The sequence below is a fragment of the Dasypus novemcinctus genome, chromosome 7 (genome assembly GCF_030445035.2).
Source record: "Dasypus novemcinctus isolate mDasNov1 chromosome 7, mDasNov1.1.hap2, whole genome shotgun sequence".
NCBI lineage: Eukaryota > Metazoa > Chordata > Mammalia > Cingulata > Dasypodidae > Dasypus > Dasypus novemcinctus.
In genome coordinates, this window is record NC_080679.1 from 104,866,034 (window position 1) to 104,892,824 (window position 26,791).

Here is a 26,791-nt window from a genome sequence, read left to right on the forward strand (position 1 = left end):
CTGACATTATATGTTACATTCTTTTCAAGTGAAAAAAAAAAATTGCAGGTAATTTTGTACATTTTTAATGAATAATTTAACTTTCCCTTTTAATTTAATGCTTTTGTTTATAACCTCAATACTGTCAAACAAAAACTCCTCTTTTCCTCTTTTCTAACAGAACAGACGCATTTGAGGCTGAGCATGCAGTCCAGATTTCTAATTTGAGCCTTAATTGTTCTGAGCCAATCAGTACAACTGCTTTCACCCCCTTGCGAGCCAAAGGGTGGGTTCAAGGGTGCTTGTTTAAGCCAGCCTAAGCCATTCAGAGGCATGTGCTTCCCTGATCAGTGGGAGAAGGTCAGTTTATGTTTGTTCGATCTGTGTAAAGCCAGGATTATTGTTCAGTGTTTGGAAAAGAGAGACACTTCTCTTCCTAAATTTCAATAAGAAAAACTAATTTTATTTCTCCAATTACTGTGTACCAGGTTTACTTAATGCTGCCATAATTTGGATTTTTTGGTCGTATCCATATAGCACCAAGGATAGTAAGGTTTTGCTAATCTTAAGGTAAATTTGAAAAACTACATTCTAACTAAATAACTAAATCTCAGTGAAATGGGTGCAAAAATAGTTCTCTAATTTTTCTGGGACTATGTAAGTACCGATTTAATCAAAGCATCATCGCTAGTCAAACCTGTAACCATTACAAAATTAAATTTCTCTTTCTGGTACTAAACATTTGAATAAATGATTTGGTTTCTTCTGAAATAATCTCAAATCAACATTGAAATTCTGTAAAATGGTATCCAAATATTACAATAGATATACTTTATTATTGTCAATATTCACAAGCTTTGTTTATTTGAGAAGATCCATGACAAGTGTTGAAATAATACATGGGTTCCACTTCTGTACTCATTCAATGAAATTCCTGGATATCATAGTGTGCACAAAGTGTTCTAAGATAAACATTTCCTGGAGTCGGCAAAGATAGCAGTAAAAAAATAAATCCATTGATATACCTGTTAAATATTTTTGTTTGGTAGCAGCAAGAATTTTGGAAAGTATACAATCTTTGACGGACTGACTCCAATATACTAGTTTACTCCCCTTATTTAGTATTACATATATCATCCATAGCAGAAAAATATTTTAGGTCTCCTTGAGTCTTCAAAATTATTCAACCACCTCTTTTATCACCTTGCCATTTCAAAAAATACAAAACCCATTAGCTTTCCCCCAGGCCCCTAGTTTCTAGGATAATCTGTATCCTTGACAGACAAACTATTTGGGAATTTGTCTGAATACCTGACATCATTTTTATTTTATTTTGACACTAACTTTTAATCAATGGGATGGAGAATGAATAAGCTTGCCTGATGTTTCAACAAAATAAAAAGGAATATGTTATAAACCCACAAAAGTACACTGATTGTGTCTACAAAGATATATAATTAAAAAGTATAAATCAAGGACTGCTATTTTACACTTGACTTCAGTTATTTTGAACACTTATGGCCTAGTTCTGCTCATTGTTAAGAATATGATGATATGTGTTTAGAGTAAATCTGCTGTAAGCAATTTTATAGTTTAATGAAAATAATTATGGTTTGAATAGTATGAAGTATATCTGATTCTACTTCCCCAAAATAAGCTGTGATATAAATTATCATGATTTATTATAGTTATTCTTGTGATTCTGTTTGGAGTGGATTCTAGCAAGTAATGCTTATTCTAAAATTGCAAAGAATAGCATTTCAAGCTATTTTTCCTCAGATCTCATCTTTAATTTCTCTATAAAATTGATACAGTTTCTACTGTGGCACAGTGTGTGCTACTATGAAGATGGCATTATTGTGCTGTCAAAGTGACAGCTTACTTTAATTTACACCATATGGTGAAAGAATACATTTTTAAATCTTTTTTAATATATCATATGCCACTGTTGCTATTCGCTCTTCATTTTTTAGCCTATCAAACAATAATGCTGTGCTCTAATGCAAAGCCATGTATATCCATACTTAAACTATTTACAGTGGCTTCAATACTGTCTCCTTTTTTGGTATGTTCTCAAGTGCTCATCAAAAATCAAAATAATACTTTTTTTTTTAAACTTGAGGATATTTTCAGGCTTACCTATAAAGAGTCACGTGCCTGAACCCACCCAACCACTCCTTTGAGGGATTAAAAAAATGGTCATGATAGGATGTAATTATTCCATGAGCTACTAGACAGTTGAAAGCAAGGCTAAAACAACTCTCTTTGCACAGAGTGAAAAATCTGATTTTAAATTTATGGCTCAGTTCCATACTTCCAAGCTTTGCATTTCATTGATTCCACCAATTCCCTCTTCCAACAAACATTTATTGAGAACTAACCATGTATCAGTCCCTGTGCTGAACAATGAGGATGGAAAGTCAAGTAAGATATGAAAATGATCAGCTCTAGATAGAAGGTGAATAATTAGACAGTCATTGACACTAGCATGTAATGAGAACTACGACAGAGCAATGCACAAGATCTTATTGGGTTACGAAGATGGGACACTTGATGTACTTCTGGAGTATAAATTCTACAACCACAATCCAAGTCTGTGCCTGAATAGAGCCAAAATGTCCAAAGAGGGAAAATTAAGTAAAAAATGTTTTCAGACCAATCTTGCAATATCATTCCTTCTCATTATCACTTGGAGAATACTTTGCCCTTTAAATTTCATTGTTAGAGCAAAGTTAACCTATATTGTCTTAACGTTACAGAAGCATTGCCAGTATTTTTAGATACCTCTGTCCTGTTTCATCCCACAGGTGATTCCGAAGCTTACCTGAGTATTTAAATGACTACTATGTAAGGACTTACAGTCATTTGAAGCACCATTTTAAAAGAGACAGATTTTCTTTATCCTAGAAGTCTGTCTTGGTTTAGTGTGATGTTCCCAGTTATTACAAATGCTCCAAAATTTGTTCATCAATCACAGTGAATGTACCACACTAATGAAAAAAGTTGTTAATGTGGGTAAAAGTGGGAAGTATGGGGAGTGGAGCATATGGGAATCCATTATATTGTTTTATGTAACATTTTTTATAATCCAAGTATCTTTTAAGAATAAATTTTAAAAATATTTATTTGTAAAAATGCATAAAAGCTCTGGGTAGGGGTCTAGGAACTTTTAAGCCCAACTACTAAGAGAACTTTAAAAAAAATTTTTAAAACACCATGAGAACTTTGTTTTCTTATTACTCAGATTACATACATAACAGGAAATGATTTTTAATTCACTTCTTAAGAAGAATAAATATCAAGATATTTCTATTTGTGTTTTATTTGCATTTTGCCTTGATTTGCATTTTGATTATTCCTGTCTGCCATTCATGCTTGCTAGAAGAAGCATTCACTGAGATTTTGAAAGTCCTCTACTTTATTAGCGTAGGTTTGAAGTCCCGTAGACCTTATTTCTGATTTGGGTCCCATTGTTGGTTGCTATACTATTGCAACTAAATTGTTTAACCATTCAAAGCTTCCATTTCATAACTTCTAAAATCAATGTAATAGTTCCTACCCCAAAGGATTGTTATAAGGATTAATTTTCTAATAAAGTGCCTAGAAGTTGCTTAATAAAAGGCTATCTTTGTCGCGGTCAAGAAATGCAGACTATTTGGTATCAATTGTAAAAATCAAACAGGAGATAGGAAAAAGTCATTTTCAGACTAGCCATGCCCAGGGCAGGTCTATTTAGCTAACCATAGACCAGAGGGGAAACAATTAACTACTGTTTTTATATGATCTTGTCAACACCTTCTGATTACTAAGAAAGCATCACTTTTCCCAGTACTACTGCCTTGATTTGCTATACACAGTAAGCGATAATTAGATCACTGGAATTATCCAGGAAGATTTTAAGTAACTAAGATTTCTAGGTCTCTACTTAAATCTACTAAATCAAAATCTTCTTGAAGTGAGGTCAAAAAGTATGCTTTAAATTGATCCCCAGGTAATCCTGATGCCGAACTCAGTTTAAGAAACTCTGCTTTAAATGACCCAAGTCAAGGTTAAGTACAGTGATACAAGTAATACCTTCCCATTTAACCTAGTTTTAAGACTTAGTACAAAAGACTGACCTTGATCTAACTAAAGAGCAATTAACTCCTATCTGTCTTTATTCATCCATATAAAAAAGGGCAGCGAAAGATAACAGTGGGTCAGTTAAGCACCCTTTTCACAATGCCCTTCTTAATGTGCTATTTTTATGTCAATTTGCCATCATCTAAAAGCTTAGAAGAATTTTTCTTAAAAAAAATTAGGATGTGGGATTTAAACATACTTTAGATCTGAGACATTCTACCTTATCTACACACTGGTACCATTTGGGGAGTTTTTAAAATAGCGACACACCTGGGATGCAGAAAGTCTGATTTAAAGGATTTGTGTGCTGTCTGGACATCCAGATGTTTAAAGTTCTCTAATGATTCCTTAGCATGGGGTCCAGTCAAGAATCACTGCTGTTATGATTGACAACTCACCTGGACAATGGTTAACTTCTCCTACACTCCTTTCTCCTTCCCATCATTATAGTTTCCAAACTTCTCCAGTGCTCAGATTTACTGAGAAACATCACCAAAAACTCCAGGATCCAAAGAAGCTGAATCAGTAGATATGAGGGAGGATCAAGGAAGTTTTATGATGTAAATGTTCCTCCAAGTAACTTTAATGATAATGATAGAAATAATTATTAAGATAACTAACATCCATTGAGCACCTATATACCCAGCAGGGTTCTAATCACTTTGCATATATTAATTAATTTATTCTTCACCAAAACCTGTGAGTAAAAAAGATCATTGTCCTTATTTCAAAATAAAATAAAAGAAATAAAAGAAGACCTAAACACATGGAAGGACATTCTGTGTTCATGGATTAGAAGACTGTCATGAAGATGTCAATCTTACCCAAGTTAATCTTTAGATTCAATGCAATACCAATCAAAACTCCAACAGCCTACTTTAAAGAAATAGTAAAGGCACTTACCATCTTTATTTGGAAGGAAAACAGCACCTGACTATGCAAAAACTCACTTAAAAAGAACAGTGATGCAGGCAGACTTTCACTGCCTGATCTTGAAACATACTACAAAGCTACAGTGGTCAAAACAGCATGATATTGGCATAAAAGACAGATAAATTGATCAATGGAATAGAACTGAGGGTCCAGAAATAGACCCTCACTTCTATGGCCAACTGGTTTTGGACAAACCTACCAAGTTCACAGTACTGGGACAAAACAGTCTCTTCAACAAATGATACTGGGAGAACAAGATATCCATAACCAAAAGAATGAAGGAGAACCCATATCTGACTCCCTATACAAGAATCAACTCAAGATGAATCAAAGACCTAAATATAAAAGCCAGGATCATAAAACTCTTAGAAGATAATATAGGGAAACATCTTCAAAACCCGGTGGTAGGTGGGGGTCTCTTAAATCTTACACCCAAAGCTTGAGCAACAGCTGACTCAATGGAAGAGAATACTTGAAAATCACATATCCATTAAGGGTTTAATAGCCATGATATAGAAAGAGTTTCCACAATTCAACGATAAAAAGACAAATGACCCAATTAAAAAATTGGCAAAGGACTTGAATATATAATTTGTCCAAAAAAGAAATACAAATGACAAAAAAAAAAAAAAACACACATGAAAAAAATGTTCAACATCACTAACAACTAGGGAAATGCAAATCAAAGCTACAGTAAGATATTATTTCACACCCCTTAGAATGGTCACTATTAAAAAGATAGAAAACTACATGTTGGGGAGGATGTGGAGAGATAAGAATGCTTGTTCACTTTTGGTGGGAATCTAGAATGGTACAGCCACTGTGGAGGACTGTTTGGCAGTTCCTAAGGAAGTAGAACATAGATCTGTGATGTGACCCAACATGACTGCTACTAGGTAAATATCCAGAAGAATTGAGAGCAGTGTCATGAACAGACATCTGTACACGAATGTTCATAAAGGCATTATTCACAATTGCCAAAAGATGGAAACAAACCAGGTGTCCATCAACTGACCAATGGATAAACAAATTGTGGTGTATACATATGATGGAATATTATTCAGCTATAAGAAGAAATGAAGTTGTAAAGCATATGACAATATGTAGTGAAGCAAGCCAGACACAAAAAGACAAATGCTGTATGACTGCACTATTATGAAATAAATATATTATGCAAACTCAAGGAGTAAATAACTAGAATATAGGTCATCAGAAAAAAGAATGAAGTTAGAGAATGGAGAGCTGAGGTTTAATCTCTGCAGAAATGGTAAAAAAAAAACACTTTGTTAATCTTTGGAAATGTATAGGAATGGTGAAAGCACATCATAGTGTTTATAACTAGCAGGACTAATATATAAGTATTTAGTCGTTGAAAGGCAAAGACTAATGTCATGTATATTTCTAGAGGAAAGCTAAAAAATGTACCATGGGGCTATGTAGCTTAGTGAAATCTCATGTGAAATATGAGTGTGGGTAATATTGCATATCTGAGACTCTTTTTCTTTGAAACAGAACAAATACATTAATGATACATGATGTTGATATCTGGCAAAAACATGGCCAATGCAGACTATGGATAGTTGTGTATAGCAATATACTAAAAATCTTCCACTAAGGATTAAAAAAGGAAATATTCTAAGTGAAAGAAACTAGACAAAAGCTACTACTTACGGTTTGACTCCATTTTTACAAAATTAAATGCTAATAAGTTAGAGAGATATAAACAGAATAGCACTATGTACAGCAGGAGAAGGACAGAGAGATTGGGAGGTGATTATTAAGGGGTAGAGTTTTTCTGTTTGTCTGGTTTTTGTTTATTATTATTATTATTATTATTATTGGAGTAATGAAAATGCTCCAATATTGATTGAAGTGATGAATGCACAACTCTGTGATTATACCGACTACTCCTGATGCACACTTTGCATAGAGTGCTTGCTTTATGTATCAATAAAATATGTATCAATAAAACTGATTTTTTTTTTAAATCACAGAGAATAAGAGGCAGATCCAGGGTTTGAACCCAGGCTATTAGAAACCAGAGTTATGCTCTTAATTCATTAACATTTTTTTTTACAACTCTGTGATATAGGGACATATTATCCTGATTTCATTGTTAAGGAAATCTACATGGAACAAGGCAATTACTTAAAGAAGACTTAAAAATCACAATAGCTAAACTAAATACTGAATTACTGATTACTCTAACTGTAAAACACCTACATGCTCTACAAGCATGGATTTATTAACCAGCAATTCCTCGTCTCAGGATCTAGAATCTCCCCAGCAATGGAAGGCAGTGTTAACAGTTGGTCCTGGTCATTTTCTAGATCAACTTCCTTATAGCTTCTCTTTATCTTGCTGTGCTTTAATGTATAAGTAATACCTCTGGAATTGAGCTAGCCATGGTGGTTCTTCAGTTCCTTTGAATATTTGTCAATGCCCAATTTTAAAAGAACTTTCCATTCTGCCTCTTTGAATATATATGTTGGTGTATCATGGACTAGGAGACAGGTCTCCTGGACTAATGGACTGTGAGTTCCTTGAAGAGAGACCCTTAATTTCCTAACGGCTAAAACAAATACCATGAAACGGGTTGATTTAAATAATGATAATTCATTGGCTCACAGTTTTAGCTATGGGTAGTCCAAAATTAAGACATCACCAAGGTGATGCTCTCTCTCAGAAGACTGGTGGCATTCTGGGGTTGGCCGCTGGTGACCTTTGGCCCTTGTTTTTCAGTCACATGGCAAGGCACGGGGTAGCCTTTCCTGGCTTCTCTGGGTTCTGTTGGTTTATGGCGTTTTCCTGTAACTTTCTCGCTGTGTGTCTGATTTCCACTCTGCTTATAAAGAACTCCAGTAATATGCTTAAGACCCAACCTGATCCAGCTGGGCCACACAACTGAAGTAACCTCATCAATAGGTCCTACTTAATTTACAGTAGGTTCATGCCCACAGGAATGGATTCAGATTAACAATATATATTTCTGGAGAACAGAGCTCCATGCCACCACAGACACTATATTCATATTCATAGTTCCAAGATGCAGTGCTGTCTAGAGTCAGTGGTACTCAAATGTTTGTTTAATGAATTAATGGATTATGAAGCCAGGAAACCATGTCTCCTGAGCCTCACAAACTAGCATATTTGCCCATCCTTTCTGTGCTATTCTGTGTTCCAATTCATTTCTAAGTAATATGTTCCCTTAGACCATTTATATTATCCCTAATATAACCAGCCCTTCACCGCAAGCCCCAAAGTTAATTCCTATGCCAATTGAATTATTTTCTCTGGAATTTCTGGCCAATTTAGCAACAATGATCTCACTAGTCAATCAATCACAACCACTGTATGTGCTACTTTTGGGGACTCAAGGATTCTAATGCTATTCTACCCAATAATGTAGCCACTAGCCACCTGTTGCTATTGAATATTTGGCATGTAGCTATGTCAAAATGAGATATGATGTAAGTGTAAAATACACACTGAATTTCAAAGACATAGTATAAAAAAAGAAATAAATGTACCTTATTAATAATTTTATATTAGCTACATATGGAAATGAAAAAAATGGATATATTCAATATAATATATTATTGAAATTAATTATACCTGTTTCCTTTTACTCTTTTAAATGTGAAGAGAAACCTTCAGATTACGTACGTAGTTCACATTTGTGGCTCACATATGTCTCTTGGAGAGCACTTCTCTAATATCTAAATGCTTCCTGAATTTTAACTGTGCCATTTTTTAACTGGGTAGCCTTGAACAGGTTACCTAACGTCTCTAATCCTCAGTTACCTAACTTGCCCAATTTTACTACTTTCCAGCTTTTTGTAGTAATTATATGCTATGATGCTTTCAAATTTCTAATATAGAAACAGGATTCTCAAATATCTTTTCATACCCTCACCCACCTATCCCCAAGTGGCAATCACAACCAGAGGCAAAGGACAATGTTGCCACTCTTCTTTATGAGAAAAGTTGCAACTCACCATAACTAAAAATGCATTTCAAAAGTGCACTCCTTTAATTTTCCTGTCCACTTCATATAGGCGCCATTTATAAACTCTGTCAAACATTGAAAATGGATAAAATGCCAGTGTCCTCAAATCACCAATTAATAAATAGGCAGTGATCAGATGACCCAGCCAAATGATAGAACCAAGTGTGCTGAAGAATAGATTAAATTGAAATCAATCAATTACTCAATTAAGTACTTACAGCGTCTTTAGGCAATAAAGTTTCAAAAAACAAATAAAAAGTTATTGCTCTAAAATTATTAATTTCAAATTCTAAATAAACTTTCACAATTGTATGATATTTCATGTTAGACTTATAGAAGCAAAGATGTCATTCCTTGTAATCAGTTGACAGGACTAATTTTAGGATAAAATATAGTTAAGCACCTGACAAAAACAATTCCAATTTTTTATGACCTTGTTCCTGTGATGATTTTCTCTTCACCAGAAGTTTTCTCATCTGTATTATTCTAACTAAAATTTCATACTTTTGATAAGTGCTGTCAGTTGTAATGTTCGACATTAAAATCTGAGATGGCAATGTGTGAAAGTTTGTGTTTTTATAGTTTTTTCACATCAACAAGAAAATTAAATTACCATAAGCACAAATAACACAATGAATAGTTATTTAGAAATTACCTGAAAAATCAAACCCTTCTGTCCATCCTCTCAAATGGACTTAGGTAAAATATCCATTAGTGGCAAAACCTTTGTCATGGTTACCAGGCTATATGGTGAGAAATGGGAGATGGTAATACAGGGTGGCAGGTACTAGAGCTAAACAATATTTATCTTGGTGCTTTATTCATATTCTTGATAAAAACCTTTTAAACAGAAACATTTATTGCATGAGGACATAAGAAAGTCCATGAACAATCCCACCATCAGGTATCTGGTCAATTCTGGGTTGTAGTTTTCTAATTCCCTCATTTCAGCACTGAATCTTCAACATGTTCACATGTGGGAATGCTGAATTAATTGACTGACATAGCTTCACAATGAAACAATGCAGAGACTACTTGGCAACTCAGTTATTTCTATATTTATTGAAGATGATCTCCATGTGTTATTCAGTTGCAGGCAATTATTACAGGAAGAATAATTCATGTACTAAGACTGTGTGTCTGTTTTACTCAGAAAGGTAGCAATTTGGACTTTGTTAAAAACACACCTATGAACTTTTTAGGAGTTGCAATTTGATAAATATTTATGGAAATATGGTTTGCTTTGACTGTGGGGCAAGGAAGGATCCCTGCTTTAAACCCCAGTACAGGGGTTCTTAACCTTTTTTGTTCCATGGACCCTAATGAAAACCACTTACCCTTTACTAAGTCCACACTATATTGTGTATTATTTAGTAAATATATCACCTGCACCAACACATGTGCAAAAACCACAAGAACAATGGTTTCTGAATTTCAATTCAAGGTCACCGACCCCCTGTTAAGAACCCCTGCCCTAGTGCAAAAGGAATATCTGAGAAGCCTAATTAGCCTAAAGTAGCAACAAAGCTGCCTTCAGATTATTGAGCAAAAGAAGAAACAGACTATAAGGATCTGTCCTTTCATTTTCTTTAAGTACAGACAAATGGCCTTTTTTCCTCTTTTACTTACTCAACATTTGACTTACCATTTTATATTCTGACATGTATGTGATGAAAATTTGAGAGGTATAAACTACTTCTCTGGTGATTGAGAGATCTGGACATGTTTCTTTAAACCCTATATGCAACAGGATACTTTTATTTGCTAATTTCACAGGTTTATTAGTGTGTAAATAGAAATAATTAAAATAGTATTTTAAACCCACAAGGCTCTGAAGAAAAATGAGTGGAAAATATGAGTATAAGGGGTAGTTCAGGGATTTGGAACAATGAAAGAATAGGTCAAAACTTTTCTCTGTCTTAAAGAGTATGATTAATACTACTGAAAGTGCATTGGGCACCTCTGTATTGTCTGGTATCAATCATGAAATCCCCAAACGCTCTAAAGACTCTTCTAGCTCTACTTTCAACCCATCAGAAACTAACAAGTAATGGAACTTTTCTGAGAAACTGTGTCTTCATGTGATTTCCAGCTCTGTTTCGATACCAAATAGACCTGAATGCTTATTGGATCTGATCCAAATTGCCAAGATGTCGGAATTCCACCCATCTGTCACTAGGTTATTGATTCAAGACAATATTAAGACAAAGAACAAGGGGAAAAATTCACTTGGAAAAAATGTGTTTAACTTTCTATCCCTTTTCTTTGTCCATTAAATAGCAAGTTACGTATTTCCAAACTGACTTGAGGTAGAATCTTGAATTTCAAATCAAACAACTTTTCTCAGCAATTAGTTACTACAAAAAAAAGTCTGAGCTGCTTTAGTTTACTCACTCATCTCGCTCCTCTTTTTTCTCTTCTCCTATCTTGTCTTTTCCCTTTACTTTTTTTTTCTCTTCTATTCAGTTTTCTTAGTGTGAAAGAAATACCAGAAATGAACATAAGGGAACTTGCAGGAGAAGTGTGAGAGCTTTACCAATGTACGCTGTTTCATGTAAGAAAAGGACAGGGAATTTACATAAAGTTAAAACAATGTTTTATATGAAGTGTGCCATTTGTATTTGCAGAATTAAAGTACTTCTTTATTATAATGAGCTTTTATCTCACCTTGTGTCATTAAAATATAGGACACTGGCAGTAAAACCAAAAGTAAATATGTACATATCTTTATCCATGGAGGGAAGCTATAAATTTGCCTTCACTGATAAAAACTGTACTATAGCTATCATTTGAATAGTGCAGCTGCCACAACAATATCTAATTTTATAGATAAAAAACAGTCAAAACTTTAATGTTTCAGTGGAGGTAGATGTATATTGGACTATAAATAAGCATCCTCTAATGAAGAAATGAAGCATGTTTCTTTTTTTCCTGGACATATCATTGAATAGCATATATCTCACCCACTGGAATATGTCATAATAGAGCTCATTATTCTTGGGTGTCTGTAAGACAAAAGTCTTAATTTATACTAAACAGGGTGGCTTCCATAGAGACATGTTAGAACTGGAAAAGCCCCAGACTGGAAGGCAAACTGTACTATACCTCTTTCTTCAAAAAAAAGGTTCAAAATAAAAAACACCTTATTTTCCTTTTTGCTTCAGCATATAAGCCTAATGGATATTTGGAAAGATTTGCTGCTCTTCTTCCTTCTTGATGGGAATTGAATTATGTCCCCCCAAACTGCAGGCTCAGCTCCCAGTCTTGGTTCTGTCGGTGTGACCCCATTTGTATATAAGACCTTTGAAGATATTACTTAAGGTGCCCAAACTGAATGAGGGTGGGCCTTAATCCAATATGGCTGAAGTCCTTAGGAGCAAAGGAAACTGGACATAAGGAGAAAAAGGGAGAGCAGCCAGAAACTGGAAGTCAATGGAATCCCGAAGAGAAAGGAAAAGCTGCCACTATCTGCATTGCCATGTTACAAAAAAGCCAAGGAACTTCAAAGGTTGCCCGCCAGCCAGAAGATATCAACCCTGAGAGGAAGCAAGTCGTCTAGCCTCTGAAACCATGGGCCAATGAATTCTTGTTATTAAGCCAACTCATTGCATGGTATTGGTTTTAGCGGACAGGTAACTAAAACACTTCTATGTGTTTTAAATGTCTGGGTTTGATTGGCAGAGTTAAGAGCAACTTGGGCAATGTCAGTTTGGCAAAAGTTGAAATCTAAAATGATCAGCTCCACAGCAGGCTCAGGCAGAGCCATATGATTTCAATCTAAAGGTGACATAGTGATGATCCTTCCAACTCTCCCTCACTACTCTGAGGGAGGTGGTATCTGAGCTGGCACAAAGCTGCCAGTACAGAAGTTTAGCTCTCCACATACATTTTGAAGAAACTATCTTCCTCTGAGGGAAAAAATAATGAGAACAAATAAAGACACTTAAAAAAAAAAAAGATCTTTTGAGATAGATTTTTTTTTAAAAAATGAAATTATTCCTATTCCACTAACTAGTTGATTGGTGTAAAATAGGAAGCTTAGGTACCATGGAAGAAAAACAGGAAACTCTGTACCTCATATTGGGAATGTGGTGAGTGACTCAACAAGTAGACATGGTTTGCATCCTAACTGGTCTTGAAAGTTTGTGAAAGTTGCCCACCACCCCTTCCAAAGTCTTGCATTTGAAATTTCTATTTGTGTCAGTCACATTATACTCAGCCTACTGGCACATGCCAATACCAAAGTGGCTTATTTTAACTACTGTCTTCCCCCTCTGTATTTTAATTGGTACATTTGGGGTTGAGGAAACTACTGGAAGTAAATTGTTGCTCACACTATGTAGTTTTTTTGTTGTTGTTTTTTGTTTTAATTTTTTAATTTTTTTATTTTTTTATTTTCTTTTATTTATTTTTTGTCTTTATTTATTTTTTAATGTTACATTAAAAAAATATGAGGTCCCCATAGACCCCCCACCCCCCTCACCCCACTCCTCCCCCCATAACAACAAACTCCTCCATCATCATGAGACATTTATTGAATTTGGTGAATACATCTCTGAAAATCGCTGCACCTCATGGTCAATGGTCCACATCATAGCCCACACTCTCCCACAGTCCACCCAGTGGGCCATGGGAGGGCATACAATGGCTGGTAACTGTCACTGCAGCACCATCCAGAACAACTCCAACCCCTGAAAATGCCCCCACATCACATCTCTTCCTCCCACTCTCTACCCCCAGCAGCCACCATACCACTTTCTCCACACCTATGCCACATTTTCTTCAATTACTAATCACAATAGTTCATGAATAGAATATCAGTAAGTCCATTCTAATCCATACTCTATTCCTCCATCCTGTGGACCTTAGAATAGTTGTGTCCACTCCACATCTATATCAAGAGGGGGCTTAGATTCCACATGGATGCTGCATGCAACTCTCCTGCTTCTAGCTGTAGGCACTCTTGGCTCCCTGTGTAGTGGTTGACCTTCTTCACCTTCATGTTAGCTGAGTGGGGTAAGTCCAATACACCACAGTGTAGGAGTTGCAAGTCTGCTGAGGCTCAGAGCCCAGCTATCACATGGTCAGTCCAGAGATTCAGGTCCCCCAGGCATACATTAAACCCCAGCACCAACCACAGTTCCGGCAAAAGTAACAGGAGAGACTTGTGGACAAAGATCACATCTGAGTCCAGCTCCATCACACAGAAACACAAACTCCAAGGTAGGGCCAACTGACATGGCACTGAACTCCATCTACCATGACCACAGAACCTCTGGGTTTCCGCAGCCCTCAGAAGAACCAATACCTGGGGTTGTATCTACTTTATCTGTCTCTGGGACTCTGCTCAGGTGTGCATAAGGGCAACCCCTCTGATAACCTCCTAGCTCTTTTTGGAGACTCATAGCCATATAAACTCATTTGTCCTTTCCATTTCCCCCTTTTATTCAGGTCAAAAAGCATTTTTAACTCCTGGTATTATATGTAGATTGAGATATTCTGCTGGTCTGAGTTGACCCTTTTATTCAAGGTCATTTTCTAGTTACATCATCAGCTGGTACTTGGTAGTAATCCCTCAGTGCCAGGGAAGCTCATCCCTGGGAGTCATGTCCCATGCAGGAGGGATGGCAACACATTTACATGCTGAGTTTGGCTTCGAGACTGGCCACATTTGAGCAACATGGAGGCTCTCAGGAGGCAACTCTTAGGCACCCTGCAGCTCTAGGCCTTGTTCTTATTTCAGGTACACAGGCTCACAAGCATAGTCATTAGTATCAAGGGCTCATTGTTGGACCTTCCTTCTTTTTTGGTCTTTGCCATAGTTTTAACCTTTCACTCATGCCACTGCTATCCAAAATGCAGATAAACCATCTGCAAGACTACCACAAATGAAGAATTCAATACAGGATGTGCAAGCTCCAGACGTGCCCATAAAGGAAGTTGCAATTTCTAGGCATATATCAACTAATCAATGATATAGTGTTTCTGTAAGAAAATGATACAGAATCAAAAATGAAGTTGGTGTATTTCATTATATCATACTTCTTTGTCAATATCTGACCAAAAGAGGCAACTAGAAGTACCAATTGTGATGAGTACATTATAATAAGACAAACTTAGCAACTGCACTAATTTCAAGTTCATTTTGATACTGGGCCAAACTGCCCAAGAATGTACAAAGATGGGCATTGAACATTTGGAACAGATTATTTTACCAAATATTTATTATGTTCCTACTACACCTAGAGGACCAGATAGAATATAATTATTACATACTTATATAAATATAGAGTGCAAAATTTTTCCTTAATGATTATATGGGGCTAGGAAGGTATTTACTACCTATGCATAGTAGGAAGATTAGTATTAGAAATGTAAGATACTCCTGGTCCTCAAGGAAAGAAGTGATTCATTTAAAGAACATTATGATCAAAGATCATTTATTACACAGTTTCAAATGCAATCTCACTTAGTTGTCAAAACCACCACTTGAAGTGGTACGATATATTCCCCATTTTTCGGATGGAAAGCTGGGGCTCATTTCTGCCACTTAGATGGGAGAAGGCATCATGGGAAAGGTAACGTTTGAGAAAGGACTTGAAGATGAGTACATTTTCATTATTTAAAGATGGTGCATTTGAAGGTAGTCTGAGAGATCAGCTAGAACAGAGGCCTATACGAACAAAACACCTGGTACAGGTGAGCAGAAATCAATGGTCTTACGTCCTGGTGCAGAGAGCACGTGTGCATGAGGGCTGTGAAAATAATGGGTAAGCTCAGCAAAGCAGACATGAGAAGAACCAAGGTGAGCTAGTAAGGCCCAGGCTTTCTGTCAACTAATCCTTTTGGAGATGAAGTCATGGTCTACATAGAAAATAAATACAATTTGAGGGGATGGAGTAAGCATGAGGTATTAGGTCCTATAACTCTACACATTGTGAAATATATCTGCCCCTCCTCACTTGTTCCTGAGATCTATTTCTACTTCTGCATTTAAATTACCACGTAGAGCAGCACTTTCCATCAAATGAGGTCTCTGAAAGCGAAATGCTAATATATGCAGATACCTATCAGTTCTCTTAATTCTGGGGTGAGGGAGTAGCCCTTCTCTGAACCAGAACATACTGTCCCACAAAGCAGAATGAACACATAAATGAACCGCTTAAGTACCTAGTGCCATCCTAAGATAATAAGCACCTTTGAAGGAACATTCATCCTTTCAGGTCCCAGAGGGACGACGTACTGCCTGGAGACAAGAATATTCCCGCTTATCCCCAGGATACCTGGGAGAATTTTTGAAAGCTTTCAGATAAAAAGGAGTAATAAACAGCAAATAATCTGTTTATTCTGAGATTGCTTCTCTGTACCGTGAGTTCAAGGAAGAGATTTTCTCTCTGTATTTTGATAATTTAACAGCCAGTGCACGGATTAAAGTGCTCATCTAAAAGAAGACAGTCTCCAGGCACATCAATGCGGATAGGAAGGAGGTGTGCTAGCAAAGTCTCTGTGTTGTGAGGATTGGAGGTGGGGTACTGGAGAGCTGTTCCCCAAAGACCGAGTCACTGGTAGATGATCTAGTTCAGATAAAAAATAAAAGTCAGGCCCACTGACAGAGAGTCTTATGTGATAAATCCATTCCCCAACTCATTTTTATGAGGAACACCATGGCATGGCAGCAAATATATCCACTATTGCTGGATAATTACAAATCTCTGATACCTTTTGTCACACTTGTAGTCTGTGTTGCTAGTTTCATATTTACAAGCAAATTATTACCTCAAAATATGAAATGCTGGCATTTAGAGAAATACAGAAATTACTCACTTCCCTGGAATTCTGCATGACAAATTAGTACGATGCTTTAACTCTAATAAATGTAGCTGTAACAGAGTTTTCATAAACATTCTTGAGATGTTCTTCTGGAGTAGCTTTATTTTGGCACCCTACTTTTCCTGCTTAAACAAATGAAAAGGTTGGCTGATATTGTCAAAATACAGCACTTCTACTGAACCGAGAGCCATTTATTAAAATAATGTATTGATGCAGTGTCATAAAACACGAAATCATATTTCTGCAGGAAAAAACCTATTACCCTAAGCCAAGATTATTTTATTTTAAAAGAAAAATTATTGCAGTTGTGGATTTTGAATGTAATATGATGTGGTTCAGACGTTGGCCTTTCCAAGGCTAACCAGGCGACTTTTAATGCACTGTAGTATGTTATGTAAAATAGATATTTGTATAATTAACAAGTCTTCTTGTCTTTATAGAACTGCATTAACTGAGAGTAGATTGTGGACACCGTATGACTCAAAATAACTAACTTAATAAAAACACAAAGTTAATTTTCTCTAGGTGAGGTGAAGTTTTAAATCTAACAACCAAATGTGATAACAACAAAATACACATATACACACGCACAGACACACAAATTCAAGCTACTGCTGCAGGGACAAGACTCTCCAGAGCTGATCATTTCCCTGACAGCGTCTTAATCCTGTCCTTTGTCACAGCACTGCACTTTTTGCTCTAAAGTTTTCTGCACTAAAAAGTGGGGAGGTGAAGCCATAGTTCAATTCAATTTATTTTTATATTGCCTCTCACAGAAAGTCTCTCGAAACGTTTTACAGTAAGAGATAAAATAATCATATAACACTTGCCCATATTCGAAACAGCAGCTATCACCCAGACAGCAAGGGGGTAAAGCTGTGCAGTCATGGGTCGAAGTCCCTGGCGAGACTCCCCTCGTTTATTTAGAAGCCATATAAATGAACATTCAGCAGATTGCTGCAGTGTGTGGCCACATAATATCACTCGCCAAGTTGCACATTCTCAAGAGAGAAGTGAGAGGCTTCGTTTCTCTATTTAAATAAAGCATTATCTCTCATAAACCCGCGGTGATCTCAACTGGCGACCTGTTTCCTCTCATATGCAAAACTAAAGAGCTAAAGCACAGGAACATGTTTTCTTTCTATTGTTGCCAATTACTTTAATCGCACATGATTTATGGCTTCCTGGAAAGCAGTTATTCTGGGGCACCTTTTTTCGTTGTCTGTGCTCCATATTTTGGCCCCAAGAGGTAAAGGAGAAAGACTAGTGGAAAGACTAAAAGTAGGTGGTATTTCTTTTAGTCCACCTATAGCACAGAGAAAGGAAAAGCTTGCATTTGAGACTTGAAAACTCAGAATGAATCAGTGGCACTCAGAGGGAAGGAAGAAGGAATATGGAAGGTAATAGAGAAAGAATTTTTGTTAGATCAGGCAGCTCAAATTAAATAATTTCCATCAAAAAACAACAACAGGGAAGCGTCTGTGGCTCAATCAGTTGGGCTCCCGTCCACCATACAGGAGGCACTCAGTTCACGTCCCAGGGCTTCCTATGAAGGCAAACTCGCCCATATGCTGTGGAGCACCACCCAATCACCCAGCCCGCAGATGCCCCCGAGAGCTGACTCAGCAAAGGTGATGCCACAAAAGGGAGACAAGCAAGAACACAGAAGAGCCCGCAGCGAATGGACACACAGAGCAGACAGCACGTAAGCCGCAAGGGGGGTTCAAAAAAAATAACCACATGGAAAAAAAAAAATAAAAGAAACTAATGTCTGAAAAGGAAAATGAAGAAGCTGGCAAAGGAAATTAGGTCAAATCGATATATCAAGTTTGTGTAGCATTTTTAATTTACAGAAGGGTTATTCTGTTCTTGAAATAAGGAAATTGGAGATGTTACTATTTTCTGAGAGTGATAGAATTAGACAGTATAGAAGAAAGTGCAGTCAGCAGTTGAAACCTACCACGTTTGCAAAGGCATTCTTTTACAGAACAAACAGCAGTGTGAAATTACCAGGCCCCATTGAAAGTCATTCTCGCAAAAGAAGCTTCTCGTTCGACACCCCCACTTCACCCCATCATGCAGTTTTTCAAGTATGGAAACAGAACGTTCTCTGCCCAAAAGCCTACTTTTTCAAAAATACAAAAATCAGACGACGCCTATGGCTCCAGTTCGCAGTATTCATATCAGTAAATAATCCAAATTTTATTTGTCTGGGAAACATGTTTCTAGCAGTATATGAACCTCTTTTTTATCCTCAACTTCTTGGACAGAGCCACATCTTTATAACAGAAAATAACAAACCAGAATATAATGTAACTCAGTTTTTGACCTTTAAATATTACTGTTGCTGATTGTCAGAGTTGAGAACTATTCTCCATCCTGAGGTGATGGATTATTTAATTGACCATTGACCTTTTCACAACATTTGTTGGTGATGAGGACGGTCCTTTGAAAACTGCCCGCTTTGGATATTGGTCAATTCCATGTTGTTTATCAATAGACGGCTACCATTTTTCATGTTTTAGATCAGATACCTAGAATTACTTTGTGCCATTTAGTTACCCAAAGCTTTTCAAGTGAATTAATGTATATTTCCCTTTAAGTATCTATTAGAAAAGAAAAATAGATTTACTTCACCTTTTTAAAACAACTGTCATATTAATAGTCACAGGTCTGATGGAATTTAGATGAGTCCTCCTACAGGAAAAAAAAATGGCATTTTCTGGTTATGGATCTTTTGGAAAAAGTTGCCAGCAACTTGTTTGTAATTATATACATCTATCCAAGGCCCAATTGAATCTAACATCTTCTGGGAATACGATCCCCCAGGAGAGTAAAGCAGACCTTTTGGACATTTTTTTACTAAAACTAGTTTTTATGCTCCATTCATCAGTAATGGGAATGTTCCTGCATTTTTCTAGGGTTTATTTTCTTCACAGAGGATCAAAAAATTTTATAACAGATTTTGGCTAATTGAATAGAAAAATTGGAACATTTCATTTGAATTACTGACTTGTTTTAGTACTTGTAAATATTATAGCCTCTTCATGAACCTTTTTCAACAGTCCCTCTCCTATTAGAAAGCCTGTGCATCTGAGAGGCTGGAGTAGACAAGGTGTACCTGGGGCAGGCCCAGAGGTTGGTAAAGAATGCTCCACTTAGGCAGACACTTCTGCTCCTCGGAAATAGCTCAAGCAATGTCGCACATCAGAGAGGAGGGACGAGTGTCCGAGGAGGGAGACTGGCCTCTCGCCGTTAGCATTATTAGCATATGTTCAACTCAGAGATATTCTCCGAACCTATCATATTAAATAGGGATTTGGAGCCAGATAGTCCCAAGCTCAAATCATAGTTCTTTTCCTTTTGGTTGATACTGTGCACTTCATTTATCTTCCTGGGTCTCCATTTCCTCACCTATAAAATGGGAATAAAAACACTCATCTCTTCCATTTTTTGTGGAAATTGAATGAGATAATATATGCAAAGCTCTTGGCAAATAGTAAAAGTCCAATAAAGCAAAGCTGTTCTAATATAATTCTGAATTTTCCATTTCTCATGTAGATGCAGCCATTATCTCTGCAGAGTAGAATACAATATATTAGAGATGCTTCAGCAACAACCAAAGTCCATTTCCTTTTCCCTAGAGTATGCAGTGTTTAAAGACTTGACATGATGGAAGTATATTGTCTTCATTAATTTATGTTAATTTTTAATGTTAGTGTGGCAGTATGGTATGATATACAAGGTATCCTGTGTATATTCACATGTGTGTGTGTATATACATACAAAGTTATTGCAGAGTAAAGGACTTTTGACCCTAAGAAAGCAGATTTTCATCTGCAAAGCCTAAATCTTGGACATAATATCAAATATCAATTGTAATAGTGGGTATTTTTTGACAAGGGAAAAAATCTTCAAATGAAAGTGTTTTGAAATTAGCAAAAACATAGTGTACCCATTGATTACATTTTATGAAAATATGACTAAAAGTAAACTATAGAGCTTTACATTTATGTGCAGTGAAACAGTGTATGTAAGTTGCACTTGTGTTGTATATCTTTTCTTGTACATCTGTTAATCATGCATTTCCTTTGGCATCTATCAATTTCCATTCCTACCCATACAGCTTATCTCCTGTTAAAACAGATTCATATGGGCATATCATCAGATACCTAGAAGGTTAAGTTGTATGTTTGATACATGGGTGACGTTAATGTAATATTATGATGGATATCTATTACCATGTACATCATTAAAATAGACTTTCTAATGTCTTTGACAGTAGCTGCCCTTTTCGTGTCAGTGTCAATCCACACCAGAATCACAAGAATGAACTAATGTGACAAGAGAGGCCTGTACCAATTATAGATGAAGGGATAGTATCTACTCCCACCGTTTGATGTGATTTATTTGGCGGTCCTTCTGCATTTGTAGGCAGCAGATTGTAGCTGTTTATGAAGTGACAAATGGTACTCAATGACATTGAATGACTTCTCTAATCAATTTAACTTGTCTAAAAAGTGGTCATGAATTGTGGTACTCATTGAATGTCAGTAGATACAGAAAAGATTGAACCTTTTATACTAAAAACATGTATTTAAATATATGCTTGAAAGAATGTAAGGAAGGACTGAATAATAAAATTAGTTTGTTTTTAGGATAATTGTCTTGCAAAAGAGTTCAAAAGAATAATGTTTTATGAGTTTTTTATGCAAAGATTTTTTTCAGAGAAGTAGTGATTTTTATTGATTTGAGGGTGATGATTTTTCTTTATTGGCTGGTAGCTTGTTTTTATTTTTTTGACACAAGGTAGGGGAACACACAGTTATCTACCTAAAATGCATAAATTTCTGCTGGGAAAATAAAACAATTTAAATAGGCCTGCCAGTAAAAATAATGAAAGCTGTTATTACTAGGAAAAATACAATAGACTTCTGATTTCAAATATTGACTAAAATTTTCAATCATTATTTCTAGCCCCTTCAAATAAAACTATTTTGGTCTAAGCAACTTTTTTATTGATAAGTTTTTTAACTAAATTATAAAATTTTAAAAATAACCATCTACTAAGCACAGATGAACTCACACAATCAGAAGTTACTTCCTTTCAATGCCATGGAAATAGGCATGCTTTTAAACTTACATGCATTTAAAAGAAGGCTTTTGTCTCTACATATAACTAGTACACTGGAAAAAAGTAATAGGCTGTACAAACCTTACACAAGTGTATTTACATATTTATTTCAATTTATTAGAGGTAGGTAATCTTTTACATACTTAATACAAACCACTACTGCTATAAGCCAAGAATGATTTTTTCCTATCTCTGTATTATTCAAATTTATTAAACAATATTTCACATTTGTTTGACACAATGTCAAACTCAGGACTCCTAAAGAACTGCTGCAGCTTTGGAACTGTTATGCTTTCTTGGACTTTAATCATTTTTGGCAAGGCTCCATTTCCTGTCAGAAAGTGAAACAGCTTTGGAATGTCATTTTCACGAAAGAAAACAGAGAGAATCCGAGAGGAAGTTCTCCTCCACTCCAGATCCCCTAAGATACTCAAACATGCTCACAGGAGGGCTGGAATACATCAAACATTAGCAGAGGGAAAAGGACACAATTTTCCCACATTAAAATACATGGATAAAGTTGAACTTCTGCTAAAAATAGTTCCCATGACTAATCCTATTAAGTTTAAAAAATTGGGCAGTATCCTCCTTGAAGCAGAATTACTCTCTGCCATCACAGTGTGCTGCTACCTCCCACCCCCACCCCAAGCCAGCAATCCCTCAATTCTAGGCCCTCATCTTTCCTTTTAGAGGGCACTAGAGTTTTAAAAAGAAACGGAGGGAAAGAGACTGGACAGTGGCTTTTAGTCAGGTCACGGGATTTGAAGGACCCCCCAAAATAAGATATAAATATCAAAATTTTTTCAGAATATCAAAAATTCTAAAGAACAATACACTGTCCTCAGTGCATCTGTGGTGTTTTCCCACTCAGCCTTGGCCCTGATGTGTACTACACACTTCAAATCATTGTCCCCAGGGAGCAATGAGATTACAGACAGCAAAGTGAGATTACTCCGAGCTGTGCTGCTTCCAGGCCAGACAGTGCTGAATGTACAAATTGAGCACCGAGTCTAAAAAGTCTGTACTATTTTGCACTTGCAGGTACCCGATTTTGTCTCACATGTCCACCATATAAACTGGATGAGGAGGAAGAAGGGATGAAGGAGGAGCAATGAAAAAGCCTGGCAGAGCTAAAAAAAAAACTGAAGGCAGTACATGTGTTGTCTAAGAGAAGGAAAGCCATAGCAAGGTCTCTCACCACCCCACAGTTCACACTGATCATCAGCGTTACTTTGGTCTTTTAGAGTGGGAGGTAGGGGAATATAAAGGAGTAACTGCAGAAGGAGTCATTAGGTACCATGATATTGGCATATGTTAGCTAAGTGATTAGCAATAGTGAGGTACAGCTGGAATGAAACCTAAACCCAGCTGATGCCATTAACACACTGGATCTAATGAACCCCACAGACCACATTAAAGCGGGAAAAGCAAAACGGCAATAGGAGAATGGCTTTTAATGAAATCATCAATCCCAGAAAGGAAGGGGATAGATGTCATTTAAGAAACCTTTGTGGAGCTACTGCGCAATCACTAACTGACACATTAGTTTTAAAGGACACACAGGTAATGCACCCCTACATTTGAGGATACATTTTATAAATTATTTGTATGGGTTATTTTTTAGGAAAATGGTCCCTCTTTAAGTGTGTCTATGTTTCCAGCATTTCTGGTTTTGTTCAGCATGCACAAAATGAAATGATTGCTGATTTAGAGTTTTTCTACAGTCACTACAGATGCCCAGAGCTATGTATGCCATAAAGAAAATATTCTTTTTTTTAGAGATTCGAAATCAAGTTGTACATGTTTGAGCTAATCTGTAATTCAGATCTTGTGTTGTGTATATACATTACATTGGAAGCTGTGCTCTAGAACTCTGTTGCCGTCACCACGTATTCTGCCCTGAGCATTCACGCACCTTCAAGCTAGCCGCATTTTTCAGTTTACCTCACACCTACCATAGGTTCCAGCTTGTTACAAAAGCATGAGAGGAAACATTCCAAAATTTACCAAAGGAAAATAATTCTTTCAGATTAACAGGCCATATCCTGAGTATTTCAGAGGATAATGAGGGAGCCATATTGCCTGTGTTGAGTCCCCAGCTCTGCTTCTTGTTACACTAAAGCTGTAACTTCTATGTCTATGTTGGCCCAGCAGAAAGAACGAATGTAAGGTACTAGGATGGACAAGGAATGACTGAAAGCAGCAAAGAGACTATTTTCTTCCTCTTTTGACCATCAATCCTATAATTCCCATAACACTGAACTTGATTTTGTTTGTTTGTCTGTTTGTTCATTCGTTTTGGCCATTGGCCTTCTATAGATAAGCCTGGTTTGTCCTCTGCCTGAACCATCTAACAACAAATCACAATCACTGTCCCTTGGGATGAGCCAGATCCAGAAGGCTATGAATTTAAACTTGCAGAAATTCTGTGCAAAGCCATGTATGTCAACAAACAGAAACAATTAGGAAGGATAAACCATCACTCTTTAAAACAAGAACATTCCACATCTAAAAAGGTTGCAATTTTATAAGCCATTTATGCAAGTTTCAGGGCAGCATGACCCAAGCTAGAGAACTCCAGGTTTCTAGTTAAGAAACCAAATTACAATAGATATTTTCATTTAAAATTTTAAAACAAGCAAAGGAGTTTTCGTTTTGCAACGCAGAGTACAGGCCTGATTTTAACACATGTGGGTTCAAGACATCTGTGTTATGAACCAGTTATGTGATTTTTTTTGAAACTTTATTTTTAGAGAAGTTTTAGATTTACATTTACAGGAAAATTACATCGAAAGTATAGGGAGTTCCCATATAACCCCCCAGAACCCACACACATGGTCACTCCTATTATTAACATCCTATGTAAGTGTGGTACATTTGTTATAGTTGACGAACCAATCTTGAAGCATTGCTGCTAACCAAAGCCTATAGTTCACATTATGGTTTACACTTTATGCTCTACAGTTCCATAGGCCTTGAAAATGCATAATGTCATGCATGTGTCATTGCAGTTATTATACAGAAGAATCTCACTGCCCCAACTAGGCCCTGGTCCACCCATTCATTCCCCCATCCCTTCTGAACCTGCTATCATTATATCAATTTTACGAGTTCTTCTGCCAACACAAGAAAGCATCCACGACTAATCTACTCTAGTCCGCAACCACACATACCTCCTCCCATGATCATTCCCCAATGCAGAGCAGCACTGGATGACCTCTGCTCAGACATTCCCAGGCTGAGAGGGGACCCAGATACCACAGGGCAGATGGAAGGAATTATCTTGTCTGCAACTGCAAACATGCCCTGCTTTTTTAAGATGGGACCTGTCCATCATCATCATTTTGTTGGCTGTCCAGAGCAAGCCTGAAGAACTAGAGAGTCGTGTGATTTTTTTTTTAGATCTATGTATTTCACCCCCAAACCCCACCCTGCTGGTTGTTTTGCACTCACTATCTGCTCTCTGTGTCCATCCACACAGCTGTGTGCTCAATGTGTCTGCTCCTCTTCTCTTTAGTAGGTACTAGGAAACAAACCTGGGACCTCCCGTGTAGGAGAGAGGTGTTCCATTGCTTGAGCCACCTCAGCTCCCTGCTTTGTTGTATCACTCACTGTCTTTCTTCTTTATGTCTCCTTGTTGTGTCAGCTCACCGTGCCAACCTGGCACACCAGCTCCCTGTCTCACTTGTCTTCTCCAGGAAGCACCTGGAATGGAACCCAGGACCTCCCATGTGGTAGGTGGGAGCTCAATCACTTGAGCCACATGCCCTTCCCAGTCATGTGATTTTAAGCAAGTCAATTAACCTCCTTATATTATTTGGTACGTTAAGGTATGAAAAGATAACCCATTTCCCTATCTCTAGGGCTACTGGCTATTAGATCCCTGTGTTCTAATTCTGCTTGTTTAACTGGTTCTTAATTTTCTCTGCTTTAGTGTCCTCACATATAAAATAAGGTTATAATTGTGGCTACCTCATGGGGTTAATGTAAGGACTAAATGAGATAATCCATTTTTAGTACAAAACGGTACCTCACACATGCAAAATAACCACCCTAAATGTCAACTTTTGTACTTTGTTGTGGTAAATATTTTTGGAGATGCTGATCACATTATGCTATGGTGTGAAGCTCTCATAATTCCAGATTTCTGGAAACTAATTCCCCTTTTCTTGTGCATACAAGCACATCAGTCAAAGTGCGGTACATATTCCAGCATGAAAGATTCTTTTCCTCAGATCCTCCACAAATTCTCATCATTGGTAATAGCCCTAAATCTCCTCAGGAGTCCAGTAAAACCATCATCTCTTTTTCCTCTTACTGCTACTTGCTCTGTCTTGCTTCTCTCCTCTTACTGGACTTCTTCATTTTTCTTTTTTAGTTTTGGTGCCCCTAAATCTACAGTCAGAACTTACAACCTAGGAGAACCTTTCCCATGGCAGGAGGGACCTCAGCTTATCAGCAAGCTGAGTCTGCCAACAGATGATTTCAACTGTACTCTCACTTTTCATGGTTGTTTTTAAGTTGACTTCTCTGCAAGCCCAGGACTAGCCTAATAGGTGAGCAGAGGCCTAATCTCAGATTGCCTGAGAATGCCTGTAGGGGGATAGTCACCAAAGATCGACTCTGACAAACAGCTTGCTGCAGCTCTAACGTTGAGGCATATAAAATGCATCATACATTAAATTTAATGTTGCCTCATTAGTCTTAATTAGATTCCTACATTATATCAGGATTATGGTTTCTCCGTGTTTATGTTTTCTCCTGAAAATGAGTCTACACTATAC

At 36.9% G+C, this 26,791-nt stretch overlaps 1 long non-coding RNA gene across 3 annotated transcripts in view; it reads right to left on the reverse strand.

The window, feature by feature from the left end:
* LOC131279304 (uncharacterized) overlaps window positions 1-26,791 on the reverse strand; it is a 65,007-nt gene that overhangs the window by 23,429 nt on the left and 14,787 nt on the right. Inside the window, exon 2 of one of the 3 annotated variants that reach the window (XR_011649161.1) lies at window positions 25,461-25,712. The exons of 1 other annotated variant lie outside the window; for it this stretch is intronic. This is a non-coding gene — a long non-coding RNA (uncharacterized lncRNA). Of the gene's footprint in view, window positions 1-19,510; window positions 19,572-25,460; window positions 25,713-26,791 lie in introns of those variants that run through there. One more of the 3 variants, XR_009186688.1, reaches the window with a different exon arrangement.